The sequence below is a fragment of the Alosa alosa genome, chromosome 22 (assembly GCF_017589495.1).
Source record: "Alosa alosa isolate M-15738 ecotype Scorff River chromosome 22, AALO_Geno_1.1, whole genome shotgun sequence".
NCBI lineage: Eukaryota > Metazoa > Chordata > Actinopteri > Clupeiformes > Clupeidae > Alosa > Alosa alosa.
In genome coordinates, this window is record NC_063210.1 from 24,325,553 (window position 1) to 24,335,282 (window position 9,730).

A 9,730-nucleotide genomic window follows, 5' to 3' on the forward strand; every position below is an offset into this window, starting at 1 on the left:
GCACCTAACCCCTCACTGCTCCCCCGAAAGCCGCTGATGATGCAGGCAGCTCACTGCGCCGGGATTAGTGTGTGCTTCACCTCACTGTGTGCTGTGTGTGTTTCACTAATTCACGGTTTGGGATAAATGCAGAGACCAAATTTCCCTCACGGGATCAAAAGAGTATATATACTTATACTTTTTCATCTACTTTTCTACATTTAAAAAAAAAAAAAAATATTGATTACTTCAAAGGGTTGCTAATAACACATGATTTGCATATTTGCATGTCTGGGAAAAATTGGGCTTAAATGGGTTAATGCTGCTTGCAGCTATATTGAAGTTATTTCTGCTCTATGCAAAGAAAGAACAGGAAAACATGCATCTGTTTTCAAATACAGCCAGGCCTTTCAGGGGGCATGGGACCTTTCAAAGTGGGAGATACAGTACCCACAGCAGTGGCTTCAAAGGGACTCTCAGAACTGTGGCGTCTTTGTCTGTACGGTATGTTAAGAATTATTATTAATCTGTTTGTTATACTTTAAAGTGATACTCCACCATTTGGAGAAATACACTCATTTTCCACCTCCCCTCGAGTTAAACTGTTGAGTTTTACCTTTCCCCAGTTCATCCAGCCGTTCTGAGTCTGACAGTAGCACTTTTAGCTCCAGCTCATTGAAACCGATTAGACCGTTAGCATCTCTCCTATAAGAGATTCAATGAGCTGGAGCTAAAAGTGTCATTGTCAGACTCAGAGAACAGCTGGATGAACTGGGGAAAGGTAAAACTCAACAGTTTAACTCATCACTTAATTTCCCCTTATTGTCAACACAGATGGCTGAAGAAGTCCGGGGGATAAAACTAAGGCAAGAGATACTGGGTGGACCTCAGCTGGAATATCTCCATCGCTATCATTCACTTCTTTGATTTCTGACGTCTTGCTAGAGGTAATGGTTAGGCAAGGGGTGGTTAGGGTGAGATGAGTCATTGAGTATTATGATTCAATGATTTATGGTGTGCAACATTGCGCAAAATTGTTATGCCTTTTTAGACCCGCTCTCAATTTCAATAAAGAGTATGTTATGAACAAGGCTAGTTCACTACATGACCTTGCACATGATGGGTAGATCATGTCTATGGCACTGAAGACTTAAATACTCCACAAATGAGTCATATGACCACCAGGTGAAATCACACATTGAATTACAGGTAACCTGAACAGCTGTGGTCAAAAGGTGTTTCAGAAGAATGTCACATGTAGTCACATTTAGAAGAATGTAGTGGTGAATATCAGGAACCATGCAAGATCTGAACATTGTTAAAACGGGCAGGAAATTAGTTATTAATTAATGAATTGCAAATAAATGTTTTTGTGGACATGTTGTTTCTACCAAGGAAATCTTCAAGAGTGTGGAGGACAGAGCACATCGGTGTATGGCGGAGGACATTAATGTGTGTGCGTTTCAGAAGCTGGACAGTGGAGGGTCAGTATGTCATTGATCATAATTGTGATATAAGTATAAAGGTTGCATTGGGTTTCTAAATCTTGGATTATCACTGTGTTCTTCACACCTAGCAAAATGTATCCAGAAGTGGAACATCTGATGTGGGTGCAGTGTGAGTCCTGTAAAGGATGGTTGCACACAGATTGTGCAGGCGTTGTGGCCCCTAAAGGCCAATTTACATGTGGCTGCAGGAGGAAACTGCCACTGAATGTGGATACGTATGTGGCTTCATTTATATTTTTCCCCTACAAGTGCTCTAGTAATGTAGTATTATACTTGATGTTAACAAATTGTTAAACTTTGTAGGACTCTGAGGATTCTCCATCAGAATGGGATGGAGGGGCTTATGCAGCAAGGGGAGTTAAGGGCAAGTACATGCGACGGAATAAAAATGTAGAAGCACACAGTAATGTAGAAACAGACTGTAAACACTTTTTTGTGTAATGGTCTCCATTCAATCTGTCCAGACTATCTATGAAGAGCTACAATGTGGCAGACGGAAGTCGTCGAGGATGTTTCTGTGGAAACATCCGGCCGCATCTTTGGAACTTCGTCAGCGTTTGCGTCATGCAAATAGCCATTTCAGCATAGAAAATGTTAGTGATTTTGAAAAAAGTTGCATGTATTTTATGTAGATTTGTTTATACCTACCGTCTAAAAACTGTCAAATAAGGCATTTGAAGATGACATCCGAAAAGCATTAGATTGCATAGAAAACTAATTGATATGAATACACTGTACAGTTTATGTAGTAATAATGCACTGGTTATGAATAACAACTAGTTTAAGTAAACATACAATTAGTAATGCAAAAAGTTTTCGTTCTAAGATTCATTTTTCTTTTGTGGCCCCAATTAGTCCAGGAAACTGGCGAAAATGATACAGACTGCCATAATCTGTGATGAAGATATCATAGATGTTGACCTTGTGCTCGACGTAATGATGCCTGAGGTAAGGAAATTTGATATAAAAGCCATGCCATATTATGATCAGTGTGGGTTCTCCAGAATAAATAAACCAAACCATACCAAACATGCATATTGTCACTACATTCTCATTTCCAATTTGAAATCTGTTTGCATTTGAAGGTTTCCATCAACATTGTCACGAACCACGAGGGTTTCTGCAGGTTTCTGGCTGAGAGGTTCATGTCCATGCATCCGGCATTGGAGTAACAAGCATTGCTGTTTTTTTCTGTATTCATACATTCTTTTTTTAATGTATTAGTTTTTTATTTATTTATTTATGTCTTATTGGATTTCAATTTATTATCTTCATTTCATTATTTACTATATGTGTGTACTAGGGAAATTTGATTTTTTTTGGTGTTAAGTTTATGGTGTATTTTGTTCTGAGAGAGAACATGAGCTTGAACCATGCAAGGTTGTCCGTATTTAGATTTACAAAGCTTTTTTGTTTACAAAGCTTTTTTGTTCTTATGTTTACAATTAAAATGTGTTCTCCAAAACTGTCCAGTTGTCTATTTTTGTGATCATCTACCCATGGATGGCTACAACATTTGGTTAAGCAAGCCTATGACTTAACAGACCTGGGGGTATTCCAAGTACATGGTTTAGTGATAAATCTGGGTAACTTAACTCAGAGTAAGTGGTAAACCTCCTACAACAACAGCCCTATGGTATTGTTTTGTTAGGAGAATGAAGCCATACAGCTCTTCTATTAGGAGGTTTACCACCTACTCTGTGTTAACTAACCCAGGTTTGTCACTAAACCTCGTACTTGGAATACCCCCCTGGTAAGATGCCTAAATATTTACACATTTGCCTATAATAATTATCTAAACAATTATTATTTATTCTTAAAAATAATGATATTTCCCTTTATGCGTACATGACTATAAACTACTTGAACTTGAACTAATGCTGCTTGTGGAATATCAACAATATACATTAAATGTTTAATATACGTAGGCTATTTGTTGTAAGTAAGAAGTGATTTATATATTTCTTAGTTACAAGTAGCCTAGGCTACAAGTTAATAACAAATAGAACAGAAAGAGGTGGAAGGTAGCCTAATTGGCCGAGGTGGCATAACAAAACATTTCCAAAGCAATTGAAGTCGACAACGGATACTTGTGTTTTTATTTGCCGTTTTACCTAACTACACTTTCCACGAGACAACCATCATGACAGCGCTACACACCTAGCACACCTTTACACGAGACAGTTCTGCCAGGCACAACGTAACTTAAGCAAGACAATGCTGGATAAACAAAAACATGTTTTACAGCAGAATATTGGCCAGACGTCGCCCTACAGTCAGCGTTGTAAGTTATGAACCCACTTTCTACAAGCCACATGTCTTCCTAACATCCCGACATTGAAATTGTATTTTCCAACGAAACAAATAAAGACAAAAATAGCTTTGTTCGTGATCTGTCTAGAATCTTTGATACCACTAGCCAACTTCCGCAATACAGTGCCACAAGACAGTACGCAACTTCCGCAAGACGGTGCCGCGAGACACTACGCAATATCCACAAGACAGAGGACAGGACAAAAGTACGGTACAGTACAGTTTCGGCTCTAACCGCCCTTTCAAAATTTGATGTCTTGGCTGTGATCCTACACACCACATCCTTTCTGAAAATGTTTATTCAAATATCTGACATAAAATGGGTTGCTATTAAAGGAGAATTCCGGTGTAATATTGACCTAAAGTGTGTTGAAACATGAGACCGAGTGTGAACGTATGTTTCATAGCCCATCTCGGCTTGTCCCCTGCACTCCAAAATCTGGCGCTAGTTAGCCGATGCTACCAACATCTTTTTCAATGGTGGTGCTTCGGCATCGGGCTAGCCATGCAAATAAATCACTGTTTTACACCATATACGAGGCTCAATGTATCTCCACACTTAATTGGTAGACTTCCGAGGGCCGACATTTAAAACGAGACATTGAGAACTTTGAAAAAGCACTGGTAGTTTACTTACAAGACGATTTATACAGACAGTATCTTCACAAAGTTTAGCGTTTGCAGCCATCTTGAATTTAGTCACGATAAGTCGAGCGACGAGTAAGAATGAACAGGTATGATAAGGGATCAGATTCCAAAAATAATTCTGTGGAAATGCATGGATTCCAGTTGCTGCTACTGGAAGAAACTGGTGGTTGGTAGCATCGGCTAACTAGCGCCAGATTTTGGAGTGCAGGGGACAAGCCGAGATGGGCTATGAGACATACGTTCACACTCGGTATCATGTTTCAACACACTTTAGGTCAATATCACACCGGAATTCTCCTTTAACTGAAGCCTACTAACCGACACTTTAAGAAGACTTCGCTCCAGTTTTTCAGGTAAGTGACATTCCACTACTATTTCACGTAGATGTTAGCATTATAGCATCCATGTTAGTGGGCACTGTATCAGCTATAGGCTACGTTAGCGTCAAATCATTTCAAATAAGTTTATGTCGAAAATGATGACCGAATGGCTGAAGCACTTGAACTTGAATAAAGTTAACGTTAGTGAAAACCATTGTGCTCCTGTTGTGAGTTAGCTTAACGTTTGCCATACTAGCCAGGTGTTTGAGTCAATAATCAGACAGCTGTAACGTTAACGTTAGTTCACAAACATACTGGGGCAACAAAGCATGTGTTCTCGTCAAAAAAACTTTTGTAAATACTCTCTGTATGAATGCTTAGTCCGTTGTCAATTTATATAGTCTTTGAGCATTAGCTAGTGGAGGTAAAATTGTGAACCACTATGAACCATTGACTATACGTTGAACATGGAGCTGATAACTAGCGATAACGTTAGCTTGTCACCATAACTGTTGTTAGTTATAACTGACGTCTGCAACTCTTATTGATGCCATTTATTTGTTGAACACAAATTTGAAACAATACTTCTTGTCTATGCAAAGTTTCCCTGTAGGTGATCCAGACAGGCTGGGTGCTGGAGAGGGCTCTGGACTCCTAACTTCACTTCTCGTCCGTGCAGTCGACTCAGAAGCATCACTTGAGTACTGATTCCATGGTACTTTGACATTTTTCATACATTTTAAATGGAGCAACCTACTGGATTCAATAGGCCTAGCTGTCTATTCCAGACATGGTTAGCATACTGAACAAACATGAATGCATTTCAGACATTTAGAGTGGCCTTTTATTGTGAGCAGTCCAGGGCACATCTGTGCAATAATTATCATGACATCTTTTGATAAGTCACACATGGAAAGTAGCCTTTAAATCAGCAGGTTTTGGTTGGATACAGATTGGATAATTAAAGAATATGGCATCAGTGACTGGCTATTGTTTGACTGGACCTTGGCCTAACTGTTAATAACTACCTCAATGAGGTGTAGATATGAGCTTACACTGTTCCACTGAAAACATTAAAATACAAGAAATGGTTATTCTACAGAACTTTGAATACACCAAATTTGGTTTTGCTTATTGCCTGCATAAACAGGACATGTGCAATAGTTGAATACGCCTGTCCTGTCCCCATTCAGCTGTGTTCTGTGAGTTTGTTCATCATAAATATTGGGAGTATTTTTTAGCTTAATTTGTGAGCACTTGTTCATAGTTTGCAGTAAGTTCAAGGATGTGACATATACCAATATTTCTGTTTTCAGATCTGGAACATTTTGAAATCCTACCAGATGGGGCACAAGTCATTGAGCAGTGGCAGCTTCTGACTTCAAAGACTTTGTTCACCAGCAGACCCCTTGATGATTACCTTTATTTACAGCATTTGCATCTGTCAGTCTTTAAAGTGATCTAATATGTATTGATTATGTACTAGCTTAGTGCATATTAGTTTTTGTTATTTTAGTTTCACAAATTCAGTGGTTACCTGTAATGCTCAAGATATACAAGTAAAAAATCACCTTTACTTCTGCATCTGGGTCTTCAATTCAACCTACTGACTGAAGCTGACAGATTTGTATAAATGTTTTTGAGAGCACAGGCAAATTGGTTTGATTGATAGATAGATAGATAGATAGATACTTTATTGATCCCCAAGGGGAAAATCAAGGTCTCAGTAGCATACAGACATCACACACAGCATGCACTTACAGCAGAAATGGTAAATATAAGTATAAACATATAACAAAACTCAAAGTGCCAGTCAGTGCCATCAACAGTAAGTTTGCTTTCTGATATTTAAAGAACAGAAATGGGTTTGGCATAAGTAAAGGGTAGGTATAACAGTTCATCAATAGACATAAAGTGAAATGTACTGTATAGTCTCAATGGGTTCAATATCACCACACCCCAGCCAAACCACTTCACCTGGACCTCTAGTCCCAGGTTAGAGCCCATGGACCTCCTTGCCGCCTTCTCCCCATGGTGAACTGCCAAAACAGAAAGGTAAGCATTTCATTAGTCATACCTATATATCTTACAAGATAATACAATAATGCAAACCAACACCACTTGTTGTAATCAACAAAAGTACAGTTGTTGTACAATGCTGTAGTACTATTGTGCGATTTGAAATGGGTCTTCAGTGACAAAGTACACTAATATTGGCATTGTTATGCCAAACACCGGACATTGTAACTGGATTTAACGTTTTGATAATAGCCTGACAAGAAGGGGAAATAAGGCAGGCTAACCGAACATGAACGCTGGATCGTGAAATGGCCACCGATGAGAAATTTCAATGTAATCTTAGACCAAACTACCACTGACAACTTTACAGCAATATAGCGACATTATAAACATTATAAAAGAAAATTACTTTGATTCCCCGAAATGCTAGAGGGGTTTGGGGTTTTGCCCACCACATTTAAAAAAAATATTTTTAAATGACCTCTGAAATGATGACTTCTTGTGAATTGTTTTGGGAACAAATTGATAAATTGAGGGAAATAATATTTTAGGCTGTTTTGTAATATGGTATAATGTATGAAATATATTGTATTTCATATATTATACCTTATTACAAAACAGCCTAAGTCTACAGTACAAAAAACAAAGTTTTAGAAGAGCAAAGTAGCCTATGTAGGCTGAACCATAGAGAGGGCTGAACTATAAAGACTTAATATGAAGTTATAGATTTGACTACATTATTTAGCCTACTTGTTGATAATATATTTTTATAATATACAGTATTAGAAGACTCTACCCATGTCCTACTCACAGCATTTAAATGGCTGGCTGATTAGTCCTGGGACTAATCCCCCACACTTACCTACACCCCTATCTGTCTTGTTCTTTCTTATTGTCCTCACTTATACAGTATGTCACTATGCCTGCATGATGAAATTGCCCCTTGAGGATAAACACAGTATTTTAAACATAATTTAATTTAATATAAGTGTTTTCTGGGAGCCCCCTGTTAGGCCCTAGAATCATCCTAGACATCTCAGTCATCTGGAATGTCAGTAGGTGGTATCAGATTGGTAAGAGAGTATGTGTTGATTTCAGAATTCTGATTGGTTGATGGTGTCTGTAGGTGGCATGGTTGCAAGAGTATGTTGTCATTAACTGGTTATTGGTTGCATCCTAGTTCAACTGTTGTTTACTGTGGTTGTTAAAGTTTCCAAAGTTACCTTCAAAAGAGCATATAACAGTGATCAAGTTTTACCAGTTCTACTTCATAGGTGTCCCAATATACAGAAGTAATAGCCACCATGTCAGCAAATAGTATTTCTTGTCTCTGAGGGATTAAAGGGACACCAGGCAAGCCTGATGCTTTTTCTCTACGAAACTCCCCTCGCTCGGTCTGAAGCTCTTTTCCTTTTCTTTGCATCTTCTGTCAAGGGTTTTTTCGCTGCTTCTTCGCCGGCTCTGCCATTGTACACACGTTTGCAACAATCGCTAGCGTTTAGTTAGCCTGCCTCTGTGCTGTGGATGCAGGATATAAACCAAAGTCCTTTTAGGCAAGTCCCTCTACTCAGCGGCCATTTGACAACGCTTTTTGGGCACTCGTCGGGCATCCATTTCGGCAGAAATGCGCGTGCGCAAGGCTTCACGACACCAATCTTGCTCCAGCGGTGAGATCACAACACATGTTTGGCACGATGTCTTCACAACACACCATATGATTGGCTCAATGTATTCACATGTCAACGTTTTGCTGAGGAAGGGGTGGGATATGTGTAGACAACGGCCATATTGGCGTGACAAACTAGCCCCATGCATTTCTATGGAGTATTTTTTGAGTGCTGTGTCTCCACATTAGAAAGTCTCTGTATAAACTGATCCTGCTTCGGTTGGTGGGTACGATACACTGAACTTGCAAGCGGGATATTCTTCCTACAGGCAGTAGGGGCGGGCGAGAGAGTCTTCATTCGCCCTGTAATGAGTCATTTAACCATATACCGACTTAAGAAGATGAGTAATTAACACGAAAACGTTGCCTGGTGTCCCTTTAAGGGGAGTTAACCTGATAATTTGGTTGATTTGTGAAGTTTTAAGGGGAGTTAACCTGATAATTTGTGAAGTTTTAAGAGGAACAGTTTTGGTGACACATAACTGGATTGATCTTGTTAAAATGTTCTGTAACTCACGGTACCGGACTTCCAGGTGCACTGGATCTGAATAATATTGCAATCATTGTAATATCCATATCCTCTAGTGAAACACCAGTACACCCCAGCATCTTCTCTGATCAGATCATGTATGGTTGCAGTGATGTCTTTAGTTGTTGAGTCATAGTATAGAGAATATCTCCCTTTTGTAAATGTCTCACCATCCTTACTTGACTCAATGAGTGTGACCATAGACTGTATATATAGAACTGGACAGTGTGGTTGCATTCAGCAGTGTTCTATGGAATTGAAGCCGCCGAGGCGACGCCATCTTGGAAAATTTGCAACCAATTTGAAGTGCGGCTGCGCAGCAGAAGTTGAAGCATGCGCAGTGAAGAGGAGTTGCGGTCAGACACGCCCACTCGGCGAGTTAAACACAGCTACATTAAGTAGTTAGTCGTTGAAGTGATTAGCACACAGCTCCTGTAACAGTCAATGCATGATATACTCGGTTTTATTAGTTTTTGCTGTTTTCAAATATCTCAATCTTAATGTATGCCATCTCAACATGGAGTAACCATTGACTGTACATGGGGATTACTAACACTAGACAGTCAGTACAGTTATGATGTGATAAAGCAACGTAAGTTAACGTTAAGTTAATGTGAAGCATGGACCTTATCAACCTGTCATGTTAATGTGCCAGCGTTGCATTTTTTCTAACGTTAACGATAAAGACACCTCCGTTAGAGCTACTTCTGTGATGGTAGGTCGGTAGCATAGACTGTAAAAAATAGAT

At 39.2% G+C, this 9,730-nt stretch overlaps 3 long non-coding RNA genes across 3 annotated transcripts; all 3 read left to right on the top strand.

Moving 5' to 3' along the window:
• Positions 1-854: 854 nt before the first annotated feature.
• LOC125287426 lies at positions 855-1,693 on the top strand. Its single transcript, XR_007192363.1, has 3 exons — positions 855-926; positions 1,375-1,463; positions 1,556-1,693. It is a non-coding gene; the product is annotated as an uncharacterized LOC125287426 (long non-coding RNA).
• A 255-nt stretch (positions 1,694-1,948) lies between these two features.
• Positions 1,949-2,663, top strand: LOC125287427. Its single transcript, XR_007192364.1, has 3 exons — positions 1,949-2,080; positions 2,343-2,435; positions 2,573-2,663. It is a non-coding gene; the product is annotated as an uncharacterized LOC125287427 (long non-coding RNA).
• A 2,029-nt stretch (positions 2,664-4,692) lies between these two features.
• Positions 4,693-6,427, top strand: LOC125287422. The gene is made up of 3 exons (XR_007192358.1): positions 4,693-4,801; positions 5,371-5,483; positions 6,085-6,427. It is a non-coding gene; the product is annotated as an uncharacterized LOC125287422 (long non-coding RNA).
• The last annotated feature ends 3,303 nt before the right edge of the window (positions 6,428-9,730 follow it).